This window comes from Mus caroli, unplaced genomic scaffold (assembly GCF_978045245.1).
Source record: "Mus caroli unplaced genomic scaffold, Mus_caroli_1 scaffold_5, whole genome shotgun sequence".
NCBI lineage: Eukaryota > Metazoa > Chordata > Mammalia > Rodentia > Muridae > Mus > Mus caroli.
In genome coordinates, this window is record NW_028227260.1 from 91777729 (window position 1) to 91793214 (window position 15486).

General features: G+C 41.7%; 1 pseudogene; it reads left to right on the top strand.

The window, feature by feature from the left end:
• Positions 1-1991: 1991 nt before the first annotated feature.
• On the top strand, positions 1992-2889 carry LOC110286777 (small ribosomal subunit protein eS4, X isoform-like; annotated as a pseudogene).
• The last annotated feature ends 12597 nt before the right edge of the window (positions 2890-15486 follow it).

Genomic DNA, 15486 nt, shown 5'->3' on the forward strand with positions numbered 1-15486 from the left:
GTTGTTCTAGAACCATTTCTGGTACTCAAATCTGTAGTAGTGTCATAAGTGCTGCAGTAGAGAGAGAAGTTCACCAAAGTGCTAAGCCTTCATTTCTGAAAGGAGCAGAGTTCAGCCTTCTTGGTAAAGATTGACACCTGGCTAGGTCACTCCAGTTACTTTATTCAAACATTGGGGCTGGAAAAGTTTCTAACTATCAAAATTATGTTGCCCTGCTGTCCATGAGAACAGACAACCCACATAAATCTCAGTCCCTTTTGATTATATCTATCCATAGCCAATAGTAAGAACTCCAGTTTTTCCAAGAGTGTCTTAGGACCAAGGTTGATGTAGTACAAATTCTCACGTAGCACCAAGTACAGATTCTCTAGAGATGAAACACTTCTTCAAGGCTCAAACAGTCTCAAAACAATTTTGCAGACTCCCCTGATTTACCCAAATATAGCAAAGGCTTTGCTGAAACATTTTACTCAAAGCTAGACACAAAGGATTTACTATACATTTCACTTAAGGCCAGACATAAAGACTTTACTATATAAAATATCACTACACTGCAGTCCAGCTAATCCAACAATGGCTGGCTGTGATCAAAAAGTCCAAGAAAAAAGTAGTTTCTCAGTCTAAAAGGCTGGATGTCTCAGTTTGTCTTCAGTATATGATAGAATTCCAAAGAAGAAGGCTTCAATACCAGTGAAGAAATGGGTATGCTAGCAAGGCCAGGGCAAGCAAGCAAAGGGCAAAAGCCTTTCCCCCCATGTTTTTAATAGGCTCAGCAGAAAGTGTGGCCCAGATTGAAGGTGTGTCTCCTTCACCACTTCAAACCAAGCAAAAATAATCTCTCACAGCTGTGTCCCCCATTTGTAGATTGTAGTTCGTTGTAGATGTAGTCAAGTTGACAACCAAGAATAGCCATCAACTGTTTGAGAAGAATTAGGAGGTATGGTCTTGTTAAAGGAGGTGTGTCAGTGGGGGTGGGCTTTGAGTTTTCAGTGTTCATGCCATTCCCGATTAGCTCTTTCTCTGCCTCCTACTTATGGATATAGATATAAGTTCACCTTCTGAAGTTGTAAGCCCCCAATAAACTCTGTTTTCTATATGTTGCTTTTTGGTCCTGGCCTCTCATCACAGCAGTAGAAAAGGAACTGAGACATAGGGGTACATACCTATAATTCTTGCATTCAAATTGAATACAAAGGATCACAAAAATTCCCCACTCAAAAAGAAAAATAAAGCACACTACAAATATTTAGTACTTTTGGCCTGGAGATATAGTTTAGGAATAAAGTGTATGCCTAATATGTGAGTGGTCTGTCTTGTTCAGTGTTCTATTACTGTCAAGAGACATCATGACCACAGCAACTTTTACAAAGAAAAGGATTTAACTGGGATTGCTTACAATTTTAATTTAATCCATTATCCTCATGGCTAGGGAGCATGGTGGTATGCAGGCAGACATGGTAACTGAGAGTTCTACATTGGGATCTGAAGGCAGCAGAAAGAGAGAGAGCCACTGGACCTGGCTTGGGCCCTTGAAACTCCAAAACCCACACTCAGTGACACTTCCTTCAACAAGACCACACATACCTCAACCAGGCCACACATCCAATCTTTTCAAGTAGTATCACTCCCTGATGATAAAACATTCAAATACATGAGCTTATGAGGGCCATTCTTATGCAAACCACCACAAGACCTTAGAGTTTTTAATCGAACAATTGCAGAAATATGTACATAGCATAAAATTTTTTCATCTCAACTTTCACCTTTCCTTTTGCAGTGCTGGGGTTGGAACTTTAGGCTCCACAAGCACTGGACCACTGAACGACTTCCTCCTTCCACATTTTTATGTGTGCAGCAGTGTGGAATTGCACACATTTCACCCCTATGGCATCATTACTGGTATCATCTCTAGAATGCCTTCATTTTCTTCAGATGGACTAGTAAACACTAACTCCATGACATAAGCCATTTAAAAGACTGATTTTGCTCTTTCCGTTCCCAGCGCAGCCATGGCTCGTGGTCCCAAGAAACACCTGAAGCGCATAGCTGCTCCAAAACATTGGATGCTGGATAAGCTGACTGGCATGTTTGCTCCTCGTCCATCCACTGGTCCTCACAAGCTGAGGGAATGCCTGCCTCTCATCATTTTCCTAAGGAACAGACCTAAGTATGCTCTGACTGGAGATGAAGTAAAAAAGATTTGCATGCAGCGATTCATTAAGATTGATGGGAAAGTCAGGACCGATATAACCTACCCTGCTGGGTTTATGGATGTCATCAGCATTGACAAGACCGGAGAGAACTTCCGTCTGATCTATGACACCAAGGGTCGCTTTGCTGTTCATCGTATTACACCAGAGGAAGCCAAGTACAAGTTGTGCAAAGTGAGAAAGATCTTTGTGGGCACAAAAGGAATGCCACATCTGGTGACCCATGGTGTTCGTACTATTTGGTACCCTGATCCCCTCATCAAGGTGAATGACACCATTCAGATTGATTTGGAGACAGGCAAAATAATCAAGTTCGACACTGGGAACCTGTGTATGGTGACTGGAGGTGCTAACTTGGGAAGAATTGGTGTAATCGCCAACAGAGAGAGACATCCCGGCTCTTTTGATGTGGTTCATGTGAAAGATGCCAATGGCAACAGCTTTGCTACTTGGCTGTCCAACATTTTTGTTATTGGCAAGGGTAACAAACCATGGATCTCTCTTCCCCGAGGAAAAGGAATCCGCCTCACCATTGCTGAAGAGAGACAAGAGGCTAGCGGCCAAACAGAGCAGTGGGTGAAATGGTCTCTAGGAGACATGCTGGAAAAGTGTTTGTACAAGCCTTTCTAGGCAACATACATGCTAGATTAAACAGCATGGTGAAACTTAAAAAAAAAAAAAAAGACTGCTTTTTCTTCAGTTTCATGTGGTCTGTGAATTGTATCTTGGGTATTCCAAACTTCTGGGCTAGTATCCATTTATCAGTGAGTGCATACCATGTGTGTTCTTTTGTGATTGGGTTACCTTACTCAGGATGATACTTTCTAGTTTCACCCATTTGCCAAAGAACTTTATGAAGTCATTGTTTTTAATAGCTGAGTAGTACTTCATTGTGTAAATGTACCATGTTTTCTCTATCCTTGCCTCTGTTGAGAGACATATGGGTTCTTTCCAGTTTCTGGCTATCATAAATTAGGTTGCTATGAACATAGTGGAGCATGTGTCCTTATTACATGTTGGAGCATCTTCTGGGTACATGCCCAGGAGTGGTATTGCTGGGTCCTCAAGTAGTACTATGTTCAATTTTCTGAGGAACCGCCATACTGATTTCTAGAGAGGTTGTACTAGCTTGCGATCCCACCAGCAATGGAGGAGTGTTCCTCTTTCTCCACATCCTTGCCACATGAAGCTCAAGAAGAAGGAAGAACACACTGTGGAACACAGTGTGGATACTTTATTCCTTCTTAGAAGGGGGATCAAGGGGATGGTGAGATGGCTCAGTGGGTAAGAGCACCCAACTGCTCTTCCGAAGGTTCGGAGTTCAAATCCCAACAACCACATGGTGGCTCACAACCATCTATAACAAGATCTGACTCCCTCTTCTGGAGTGTCTGAAGACAGCTACAGTGTACTTACATATAATAAATAAATAACTATTTTTTAAAAAGGAATTTAAAAAAAAAGAAGGGGGATCAAAATACACATGGGAGGAAATACAAAGTTTGGAGCAGAAACTGAAGCAAAGGCCATCCATCCAGTGACTGTCCCATCTGGGGATTCATCCTATATACAGTTCCCAAACCCAGACACTATTGTGGATGCCAACAAGTGCTTGGTGACAGGAGCCTGATAAAGCTGTCTCCTGAGAGGCTCTGCCAGTGTCTGACAATTAGAGAAGTGGATGCTCACAGCCATCCACTTGACTGAGTACACGCTCACAGCCATCCATTGGACTGAGTACAGGGTCCTCAATGGAGGAGCTAGAGAAAGGACCCAAGTAGCTGAAGGGGTGTGCAGCCCTATAGAAGGAACAACAATATGAACCAACCTGTACCCACAGAGCTCCCAGGGACTAAACCACCAACCAAAGACTACACATGGAGGGACTCAAGACTCCAGCCAAATATGTAGCAGAGAATGGCCTTGTGAGACATCAATGAGAGGAGAGGTCCTTGGTCTTGTGAAGGATCTATGCCCCAATGTAGGGGAATGCCAGGATAGGGAAGTGGGAGTGGGTGTGTTAGTGAGCAGGGGGGGGGGGAAGGGGGGATAGGGGGTTTTGGAGGGGAAATGGGGAAAGGGGATAAAATTTGAAATGTAGGTAAAAAATATCTAATAAAAAATAAAAAAGACTGATTTTTATTTTATCTATTACTTCTTATAAATTTAGCACTTTAGCACTTTGTAGCTCAGTAATGAAGTCTATGCCTAGCATGTGAGAGGCCTTAGATTTATGCTATGCACATTTTTTCTGTATGGAAAATAGTAATTTATTTGTATTTTCAATCCAGATGAAGGCAGTAGTAGCCCACTGAAAGAATGTCTTTGAAATTCATTGACACACTTTCTCACACAGTGGTCTTAAAGGACCAAAATCCATACTTCCTGGGTCAACGGAGCCAAGGTTAGACACAGAGGCTCTGGTGGAGAAAATAGAGCTCTCAAAAACTAAGACCAGATGGGCAAGCTTCAGTACTGGGGCCACAGATGACCTCATTAGCAGCGTTCACCCTTGGTTTGGTAAAAGCCTTTTGCAAATATATGTATTCCTACTAAATGAAGCTACTCATACCTTGAAAAGTCCAGGCTCTGTCATTGCAACCTATTTCTATTCCCAACTGGCTAGCCTTTGTTGCCAGCATGAATCATGTTGGAAAAGGTGAAGATGGATTTACACCAAGTTACTCTCCCAAATATAATGTTGTGATGGTTTCAATGATATGTGTGTAAAATGTGAGTAAAGTAAGTTTTTTATCTGTACCTGGGCTTTTCATGCTGTTTTAGGACTTTCTCTTATACAATAAATAGTGCTCTAGCATGCTTTTAGTGAAACACACGTGTTAGAATCTGCCTGCAAATTCCAAGCTTTTCTATTCTATATCTCCTTAGTAGGATGAAAGAATCTATACACATAAAGTAACATAGGTTCAACATGTTGAGCCTTAACACGAGCACAACAGTGTCTACAATAATGGACATGAATAAATGACTAGGGAAAGCCCACCAGGCTCAACCCTACACAGAGAACTACAGACAACTAAGGAATGTTGAGAGCTGGAAAAGAGACTTTCCCAAGGAAAAGCATGCCAGTTGGTTATTGAATATCAAATGGTCAGTCCTGAAAATACACATACAGGTAACCCTATATAGACTGAGCAGGTTATAATTAAGAATGTATATGCATATAGATGCATACATACACATGCAATAACAATGAAAAAGAGGCCTTGAATTAGAAAGAAAACAGGGAAGGGTATATGGTACAGCTTGGAGGGATTAAAGGGAATGGAGGAATTCTGAAATTATATTGTAACCTTAAAAAGTGAAGAGATAGAGATGAGAGGGGGAGGGAGAGAGAGAAAGAGAATATCTGAGAATCTAGTGGTAATGGTCAGTCCTAGGCATTCACAGGTGGCTCAGCTATGGCACTCTGTGTATGCAGCAGGCTTGTTTATGGCTTCACCCTGCATTCCGTTCTGGCAAATGTTAGCAGACTTCATGCTTGATGTTTACTACTTATTAACAGCTCCTTCTGCTTGAGTTTTACAAAACAACTGCATAAAAGAGAATGAACAGATATTTTTACTTCATATATTAGATCTTTTTAATAGTAATGAAAATGGTAGTGCTGGGTGGATAGTTCAGAGGGAGAGGGTATAAGCATGATGTGCTGGGTTCAAATACTAGCAACAGCCTCCAGCAAAAAAAAAAAATCCATTTATTTATTCATTCATTCATCCATTCACTTTACATCCCAATCGCTGTCCCTTTCCCAGTTCTCCCATCACACAGTCTGTCCCCAACCCCCTTCTCCCTTGAGAGAAGCAAGGCCCCCTGGGTAAGCCCCAACCCTTGTACATCAAATCTCCTAGGTCTAAGCACATCCTCTCCCACTCCAGCCACACAAGGCAGCTGAGTTAGGGGAACAGATTCCACAGCTTTAGGGATAGTCCCCACTCCAGTTGTTGGGAATCCCACATGAAGACTGAGCTGCACTATATATGTGTGGGGGCCTAATTTCAACCCATGTATGCTCTTCTATTGGTGGTTCAGTCTCTGAGAGCCCCCAAAGGTCCAGATTAGTTGAATCTGTTGTTCTTTCTGTGCAGATCCTATCCCCTTCAGGGCCCCTGACCCTTTCCTCAACTCTTCCACAAGTGTCTCTGAGCTCCATCCAATGTTTGACTGTGAGTCTGTCTCTAGATCTCAGTGGAGCCTCTCATAAGACAATTATGCTACACTCCTGTCTGCAAGCACAACAGAGCCTTATTACTAGTGTCAGGGATTGGTGTTTGCCCATGAGATGCATATCAATTTGGGTCAGTTATTGGTTGGCTATTCCTCCATATTTGTTTCTGCATTTCTTGTAGACAGGATAAATTTTGGGTCAAGAATTTTGTGAGTAGGTTGGTCTTCCTATAGCTCAACCAAAGTCCTTGTCTGGATGTAGGGTGTAGCCTCTCCAGGTTCCATATTCCTACTGCTGTGAGTTTCAGCTAAGATCACCCCCATTGATTCCTGGGAGTCTTCCACATCCCAGGTCTCTAGCATGTCCTCCTGATGCTCCTATCCCTGCCAGCTACAGATTGCCTTTCAGTTTTCCTGGCCCTTTGGCCCCTTGGCCCTCTGGCGCTCTGGCCCTCTCTTTCTTTCTCTCCCCACACCTGATCCTGAACCCCTCCCTTTGTCCTTCCCCATCCCTTTTCCCTCCCTCCATCTGCCTCTTATGACTATTTTATTCCCCCTTCTAAGTGAGATTCAAGTATCTTCCCTTGGGCCTTCCTTCTTGTTTAGCTTTTGCAAGTCTGTGGAGTATAGTGTGGGTATCCTGTACTTTATGGCTAATATCCACTTATAAGTAAGTGAGTACATACCATGCATGTCCTAAAATGCATTGTGCCTTACACTTGCCTTGAGGTGCTGAAAGAAGAGTTTTGTTGAGAATTCAATGTTGGCCTGTGCAGGGCACTGTGCAAAAAGAAAAAAACAAAAGCAAAGGAATGGAGACATGGGGGGAAGAAGAGGAGGCGGAAAGGGGAGTGGGGAGGGGGAGGAAGAGAAAAAAATAGAGGGAGACAAAGAGCTACCTAACCATGTTACTGATTCTTAAAGAATCTGAATAAACACTACTGATCATATGTTTTTAACTTATAGTCAGTTAACTGCAAGAAGCATAGGTTGTATTAGCTGTCACCAAAACTGTGCTGTGTAACAACAATAAAATCTCAGGTCTGGTAAAAGCTACACTCAGTGAACCATGTGCCTTTTGTCTCATCCCTGTGACTAGACATGTCCCTAGTAGGTAAAATAGAGCATAAGCTCAGTCATAAAGATGACAATCATAGCTTTTCACATGCCTCCCTAGAATCTACAGTGGTTTACTAAAGGAATTTTCTCAATGTGCTTTAGGTTTTCTTTTTCATGACAGCTATAATCTCACCGCTGTTCCACACATCTGTATCTTTGTGCACATCTCTGATAAAGTTTTGTTTTATTTTGTTGAGACAGGGTGTACTGGCTATTTTTGTGTCAACTTGACACAGCTGGAGTTATCACAGAGAAAGGAGCTCCAGTTGAGGAAATGCCTCCAAGAGATCCAACTGTAAGGCATTTTCTCAATCAGTGATCAAGGGGGAAAGGCCCCTTGTGGATGGGACCATCCCTGGGCTGGTAGTCTTGGGTTCTATAAGAGAGTAGGCTGAGCAAGCCAGGGAGGCAAGCCAGTAAAGAACATCCCTCCATGGCTTCTGCATCAGCTCCTGCTTTCTGACCTGTTTGAGTTCCAGTCCTGACTTCCTTTGGTGATGAACAGCAGCATGGAAGTGTAAGCCGAATAAACCCTTTCCTCCCCAACTTGCTTCTTGGTCATGATGTTTGTGCAGGAATAGAAACCCTGACTAAGACAAATTGGTACCAGCAGAGTGGGGTATTCCTGTGACAACCTGACCATGTTTTGGGGAGGACTGTGGAAGGACTTTGGAACTTTGGGCTTGAAGATCCATTCGTTGTTAAGAGCTCTGTCAGATGTTGTGTAGGAGCTTGGAAGATAATGTTGAGAACAGTGCAGAAGATGGAGGTCTGGTTTGTGAAATTTCAGAGGGAAATTTAAAGACTCTTTTACAGGGCCATTGCTGTTTTGATTGTGAAGATTTTGTAGTTCTGGTTAGCTGGGGCTGAAGAATCAGCTGTGATTAACAAGATACCAGAACTACTAAAGCAAAAACTTTGCATTACTGGGACTATTGATGCTGGTTAGCTGGAGCTAAGAAATTAGCGGTGATTAAGAAGAGACCAGCATCGTTGAGGTGACATCTTCTGGGAAGTGTTTTCTGAAAGCACAAAGAGGCTGTGTTCCAGAGATAGGCAAGGTTGTACTCCTTCTGCAGCGGGACTTGGTAATGTGTAAGGGTCACCCAGGTGGTACTGGTTTTGAAGGCACGAAGGGGTCACACAGAGCAGCTGAGGCTCGGCACTGTGAGAGGCCATGGAAGGCCATTGGTGAAGGTGCAGCCTCAGTTGCAATTGAAGGCCCAGGACTGAAGGGGTCATGCAGTGTTTTGGAGATGCCAGTACCATGAGATGACCACCAAGAGCAGCAGCAGCAGTGGAGTACAGGCATCTGGAGCCCAGAGGACGACGTGTGTGCTACAAAGGGCATGGCTGGAGAAGTGACCCAAGCCCTTGGAGGAGCCCAGAAGATCGTGAGTTGAATCCCAGACATTGGACGGTTGGAGATTGATTTTTGCTTTGATTGTGACTGTGCCCTGATATTTTCCCTCTTGAAGGAAGAAACTGTTTTAGTGGCGCCCACAGTTAAGAGACTTTTAATTGTAAAAAGACTTTGGATTTTAAAAGAGTTGGATATTTTAAAGAGATTGAAAATTTAAGAATATGTAAAGACTGTGGGACTTTTAAAGTTATTTAGATCTTGGGGATGAATAAGAATGTAAGGGTTGAGGCTTACTAGTGATGTGTTTGTGTGTCAAGTTGACAAGGGGTCAATTGTACTGGCTATTTTTGTGTCAACTTGACACAGCTGGAGTTATCACAGAGAAAGGAGCTTCAGTTGAGGAAATGCCTCCAAGAGATCCAACTGTAAGGCATTTTCTCAATCAGTGATCAAGGGGGAAAGGCCCCTTGTGGGTGGGGCCATCCCTGGGCTGGTAGTCTTGGGTTCTATAAGAGAGTAGGCTGAGCAAGCCAGGGAGGCAAGCCAGTAAAGAACATCCCTCCATGGCTTCTGCATCAGCTCCTGCTTTCTGACCTGCTTGAGTTCCAGTCCTGACTTCTTTCATTAATGAACAGCAGTATGGAAGTGTAAGCCGAATAAACCCTTTCCTCCCCAACTTGCTTCTTGGTCATGATGTTTGTGCAGGAATAGAAACCCTGACTAAGACACAGGGCTTCTCTGTGTAACCCTGACTGACCTGGAACTTTCTTTGAAGGCCAAGCTGGCCTTGAACTCACAGAGATCTACCTGCCTCTGCCTTCTGAGTGCTGAGAATAAAGTTATATGCCACTATGCCCACCTCTGATGAATTACCTAGGACCATTCTTTTGCTGTTGTTGTTGTTATTTTTTGAGACAGGATTTCTCTGTATAGCCCTGGATGTCTGGAACTCAGTTTGTAGATCAGACTGGCCTCGAACTCAGAAATCTGCCTGCCTTGCCTCCTGAGTGCTGGGATTAAAGGCGTGCGCCACTACGCCCGGCTGTACCTAGGACCGTTCTTAATGTGTTGCTGCTACCTCTTCTACCATCTGTATCTATACAAGGCAATGATTCTTCTAAAATGTCACTATCTCCAATGACAGAGTTTGAAAATAGGCTTTAAAGAGAAGGAACAAAAAGAACAGCAAGGTGGTTTGAATTAACAAAATGGGTCTTGACCATAAGCAGAAAGGTACACTGGTAAAAAAGACCCTATCCTACAAAGGCTGCATTAAAAAGTACAAGACAAAAGAAACTGAAAGCCTTCCATAGTTAGGCTTCAAAGGTATCACTGCACTCATACATTAACAGCTGAAACTTGAAAGACGAGGTCACTAAGAATTGAAATTTGATGACACAATAAAGGTCTCAGAACTCTGAAGCACTCCATTAATATGCCAAAAGCCTACAGGTGACTGTGAAGCCAGACACAAGGCTTGAAAGACACGTAAGGGGAGCTGTGTTTTCATCTGTGTTTTTTCACTGACACAGCTACCTTCGATTCTACCACATTGCTGATCACTGACTCACTTGAAGACTTATATCAGGTTAGAAGAGGTTCTATCCATCTTTGTTGTATACACTTAGTAACATTGGAGTTAAATGTTTATATCAAAACTCACTACTCACTTTCTTAATTGTGTGGTTCTGTGGTTCACAGTATGGAAGGGACGTCACTATCCATCTTCCCCAACTGAAATGTCTTCTTTGAATATTATCTCTCCTTTCTCACTGCCCTTGCCCCTAGCAACCACTATTCTGCTATATATCTGGGTTAACTACTCGAGGGACCTACTTAGTAGAATCACAGGACATTTAACCTTCTATGATAGTATTATAATTTGTAGATAATCATTCCTGGGAAAAAGCCCATGTGTTAAACTCTTGGTCTCTAGCCAGCAGTACTTTTGAAGAAGGTTGTGGAAGAGTTGGCTAATAGCTAAAGCAAGTAGATACCAGTGAAGGTGGGTTTGAAGGTTTTACCTAATCCCTGGTCCCATTTTCTCTATTTTCTGTCCATCTTGAGATGAGTAGCCTCTGCTTCCTGGTCTCACGACAGTGACTTCCTGATTAACCATATACTTGACTTGACACGGCTAAGGACTATACATTCCAATTGTTGAAACTGAGACAAACCAAGTAATTCATCCCTTTAATTTGTTCTCGCATGTATTTGGTCACACATAGCTTTGAGCTATGACATTTCCAGCATTACCATGGTGTGAAAGATACAAGTTTCCTTCCTGGTGATTAGATCAGCCCTGTGGCTGGTTTCTCTGAATCACTACACTGTCTCCTAAGTTCTTTACCTTAAAATCAAGATACCTGTGCAACTTGGACATCTTTATTATTTGAGATAGGCTTTTTAAATACATTAAAACCTCCCAGGATTTTTTTTTTTTTTTTTTACTATTTTTGTAAAATCCTTTGTGACACAATGTTCTAAGCAGCCTTTCTGGTTCTTCTGGTCTCAAGTGTTGTGGGAAATATTAGAATAGTGAGTCAGTATGCTCCTGCTTTTATGCTGGTACCATGGGCCACAGGGCTCCTGCTGTGTGATCTCAACTCGGTGGTCTCTTTGCCCACCAACTCTTCTTGCTACCACACAATGCCACATGCACCCCATGGTCAGCCATCACAACACCCAATTGCCTGGTAGAATTAAAACTCTTAAAGCTTACAGTTAACCAATCAGATTTATGTATCAATAAAGCACAATTTGCAAGATGCCAATACAATAATTTCAGAGCCAGTTGATAATTATAAAAGCTTTATCCCACTTATTCTAGTTTTATGATATCATAACTACCTGTGGCTGGTTCTAGCCACGCTGGTTCACACCCACCTCCATTCCCTTTTCTCCATTCCATTTTCTCCCTCCTCTGAGAGGCTCTGTCTCTCAACTCTTAGCTTTGCCCCCTTTTCCCTGTTCAATAACAGGTCTCCTCTGCGCTAATGTAATTGGACAGGGAAAATCCTGCAATACTCAAGTGTGATATATGTCCCTTCCACTACTCCATTGGGATCTTCCTTAGTTATGTCACTATTCTTTTCCATCTGAATGGACTCAAAGTACCTAGAACATTTGATTACTTTTGAAGTTTAGGGCAAGAAGACTGGGCCTGAGATGCACAGTTAGTTTGTTGAGTCTATGCTGATGTCAGTTGAGTGCAATGTTACCTTTATGATAGGTAGAAGGTAAACCAGTTCAAGCCTCCTCTGAGCTATCTAGTCAATTTGAAACAAGCATGGTTGTCCTAATTAACACTTTTATTGCTGCAATGAAGTACCATGATCAAAAGGCAACTTGGGGAGGAGAGGTTTGTTTTTTTTTTTTTTTTTTTTTTTTCATGTTATACTTCCACACTGCTGTTCATCAAAGGAAGTTAGGACAGGAACTCAGGGCAGGTACCTGGAAGCAGGAGCTAATGCAGAGGCCATATTACTGTTTATGGGCTTGCACCTCATGGCTTTCTCAGGCTGCTTTATTATAGAACTCAGGACCACCAGCCCAGGGACTGGGTCCTCTCTCATTATCATTTATTAAGAAAATGCCTCACAGCCAGATCTATGGAAGCATATTCTCAATTGATGCTTCTTCTTCTCTCATGACTCTAGCTTGTATCAAGTTTACATAAAACCAGCCAGTACAATGGTCTACATAATTAGGCCATATGTCAAATTAGACAAACAACAGCAAAGACAATGTCTTTCTGAAACACTTAAGGAAATCTAGATCCAGCCTAGGTAGCTTTCGTTTTTTGTTTTGTTTTGGTTTTTTTCGAGACAGGGTTTCTCTGTGTAGCCCTGGCTGTCCTGGAACTCACTTTGTAGACCAGGCTGGCCTCAAACTCGGAAATCCAGCTGCCTCTGCCTCCCAAGTACTAGGATTAAAGGTGTGCGCCTCCCACTGCCTGGCTGGTTTTTTTTGTTGTTGTTGGTTTTTATTTTTGTTTTTTGCTTTTTGTTTTTGTTTTTGTTTTTTAGCCTAGATAACTTTCAAGATTTCATCTCAAAATGAAAGTTTTTAAAAGTTTGGGATTATGATTCAGTGGTAGAGGGCTTGCCTAGTTTGTATGATTACCTAGCTTCAATCTCTACTACCAATTGATTTAGAAATTCCAGTTAAAGAGAATGATGCTTAATTAATATGTTGCTGTGAGAATTGCTCAAGCCATTACAAGAAATTTCCAATAACAGCATTCCCTCCCTCATGTCCCATACATGGTATTTCTAATAAAATCTAGACCCCTCAAAGTTTTTCACGTTCAATTGGTCTTCTCATGATTAGTCTTAATTCATCTGAACCCTCACCTGACATTCACCAGCCTCCAAGGTATGCTCTTTAACCATGCTATTCAGACACATCTCAAATATATAGCAGCATCCCTTCTCCCCATTTCTTTTCTTTTCTTTTTTTTTTTTTGTTTTTTGTTTTTGTTTTTTTTGTTGTTGTTTTGGTTTGGTTTTTTTGGTTTTTTTCGAGACAGGGTTTCTCTGTATAGCCTTGGCTATCCTGGAACTCACTTTGTAGACCAGGCTGGCCTCGAACTCAGAAATCTGCCTGCCTCTGCCTCTGCCTCTGCCTCTCCTGGGATTAAAGGTGTGCACCACCACACCCGACCTTCTCCCCATTTCTAAAATTTGGACCCTTTCTTTCTTTTAAAGAACTATTTACTTATTTTATGTTTCTGAGTACACTGTACCTGCCTTCAGACACACCAGAAGAGGGCATCAGATCCCATTATAGATGGTTGTGAGCCACCATGTGGTTGCTGGGAACTGAACTCAGGACCTCTGGAAGAACAGTCAGTGCTCTTAATCGCTGAGCCATCTCTCCAGCCTCAAACCTGGACTCTTTCTTTTGGCTGAGTTAAGAGTTAGTTCCTTAAAGAATTTCTTTCACTCTCATAGCCTCCCAACAACCATGGAAGCTTCAGCTCCTCTGAGAAGTGTGTTGACATATCTTCCCACACTGGCTCCTGGAGACACTGTTTTTAGAGGCTGACACATAGGATTCATGCAATAAGTTCAATCTATGGAAAAACAAAGGGTTATTAAAGAGAAAAACCACATTGTGCCCAAATGCTGCTTCTTTTAGCAATGAAAATGGAGATGCCTTCAGACATTTCCAAGAATTATATTTTACCCATTTTATAGATGGTTAACTTGAGGGAAATGAATTCTCTTGGGTCTCATCCTGAAGTCCATTCCTACCACTTTCTCCCTAGAGCACCAGAAAGGGCATACACATAGAAAACATCTGAAAATAAACTCCACAAAATATATTTTAGGGTATGTATAAGGGGTACAGATCAATGATAAAGCATTTGTCTCACAGGAACAAATCATTAAGTTCTATTAGCATTTCAGTTATGAATTTGAAAGGGATGAGGTCAAATGGCAGGATGAGGTCACATGGCAGGGTCTGGAAAGGGAAGAAGGAAGGGTACAAATTATGTAAATATAGTACTCACATATTAAAGTCTCAAAAATTTTTAAATGAAAAAAAAAAGAGGACTGGAAAGATGGCTCAGCAGTTAAGAGCATTCCCATCACCCACATTACAGCTCACAACTATCTGTAACTCCAGTTTCAGGGGATCCAACATCTTCATATAGACATATATGCAGGGAAAATGCCAATGCACATAGAATAAATAAATCTTTTTTTTTTTTTAAAGAGAAAGCAACAAAAAACAAAATCAATAATAAAAAAAAATCCCATATAGGCCAGGCATAGTGATGCATGCCTACAATCTCAGTACTCAGGAGTATGAGGCTTGCAAATTGCCTTGAAAGTGAAACTAACCTCAGCCACACAGTAAGTGTGTGTGAGAGAAGTTCAGCATACTAATTAGCTGTCCCCCCAAAACAAAGCACTAAGCAAACAACAACAAAAATGTGATAGATTTTTAACCTAAAAAGAGAGGGAAGAAGAGTCACTAGTAATTTTGACATTCAGATATATCTTATTTTGTATCTTCCCAACTGGTTTCACAATAGACAAAAATAAATAATCACAATCATACTATAGTATGTACTTACTATTGTCTCTTCAATTTAGGTTATCATCCTGGTTCCCAGTTGTCCTCTGTTTGACATGTGATAAGTGAAGAAACTTGCTTTAGGTAAGGTACAGGAGAACTGTTTATATTTTCCAGAGTCACAAAATTTCTCTATTAATTTAATTATTATTAATTTGTTTATACATAATTGATAGATAATGTTGGGTTTTTTTTCAGAGACAGGAGCTCATTATGTAGCCTTCCTGGCCCTGAATATCACCACTATTACAAGTAGTGCTTTGATGAGCATCATTATGGATGAATGTGAGCAAATGTCACTGTATAACTAGTCAGAAGTGGAACTTTTAGAGAGGGTGTAGACCATTGTCAAACTGTCAGTAAATATGGCCCTTCTGTTTGCTAAGATCACACTCATAACAGGATATCCACACTTTCTCAAACATAACAGAGTATTCCCTCATGGTAGTGGAACACTGTCTTAAACCAAAGACAGCCACTCTTAATGCTGTACTGTATTTATTTACAGTTGTCGTGTTC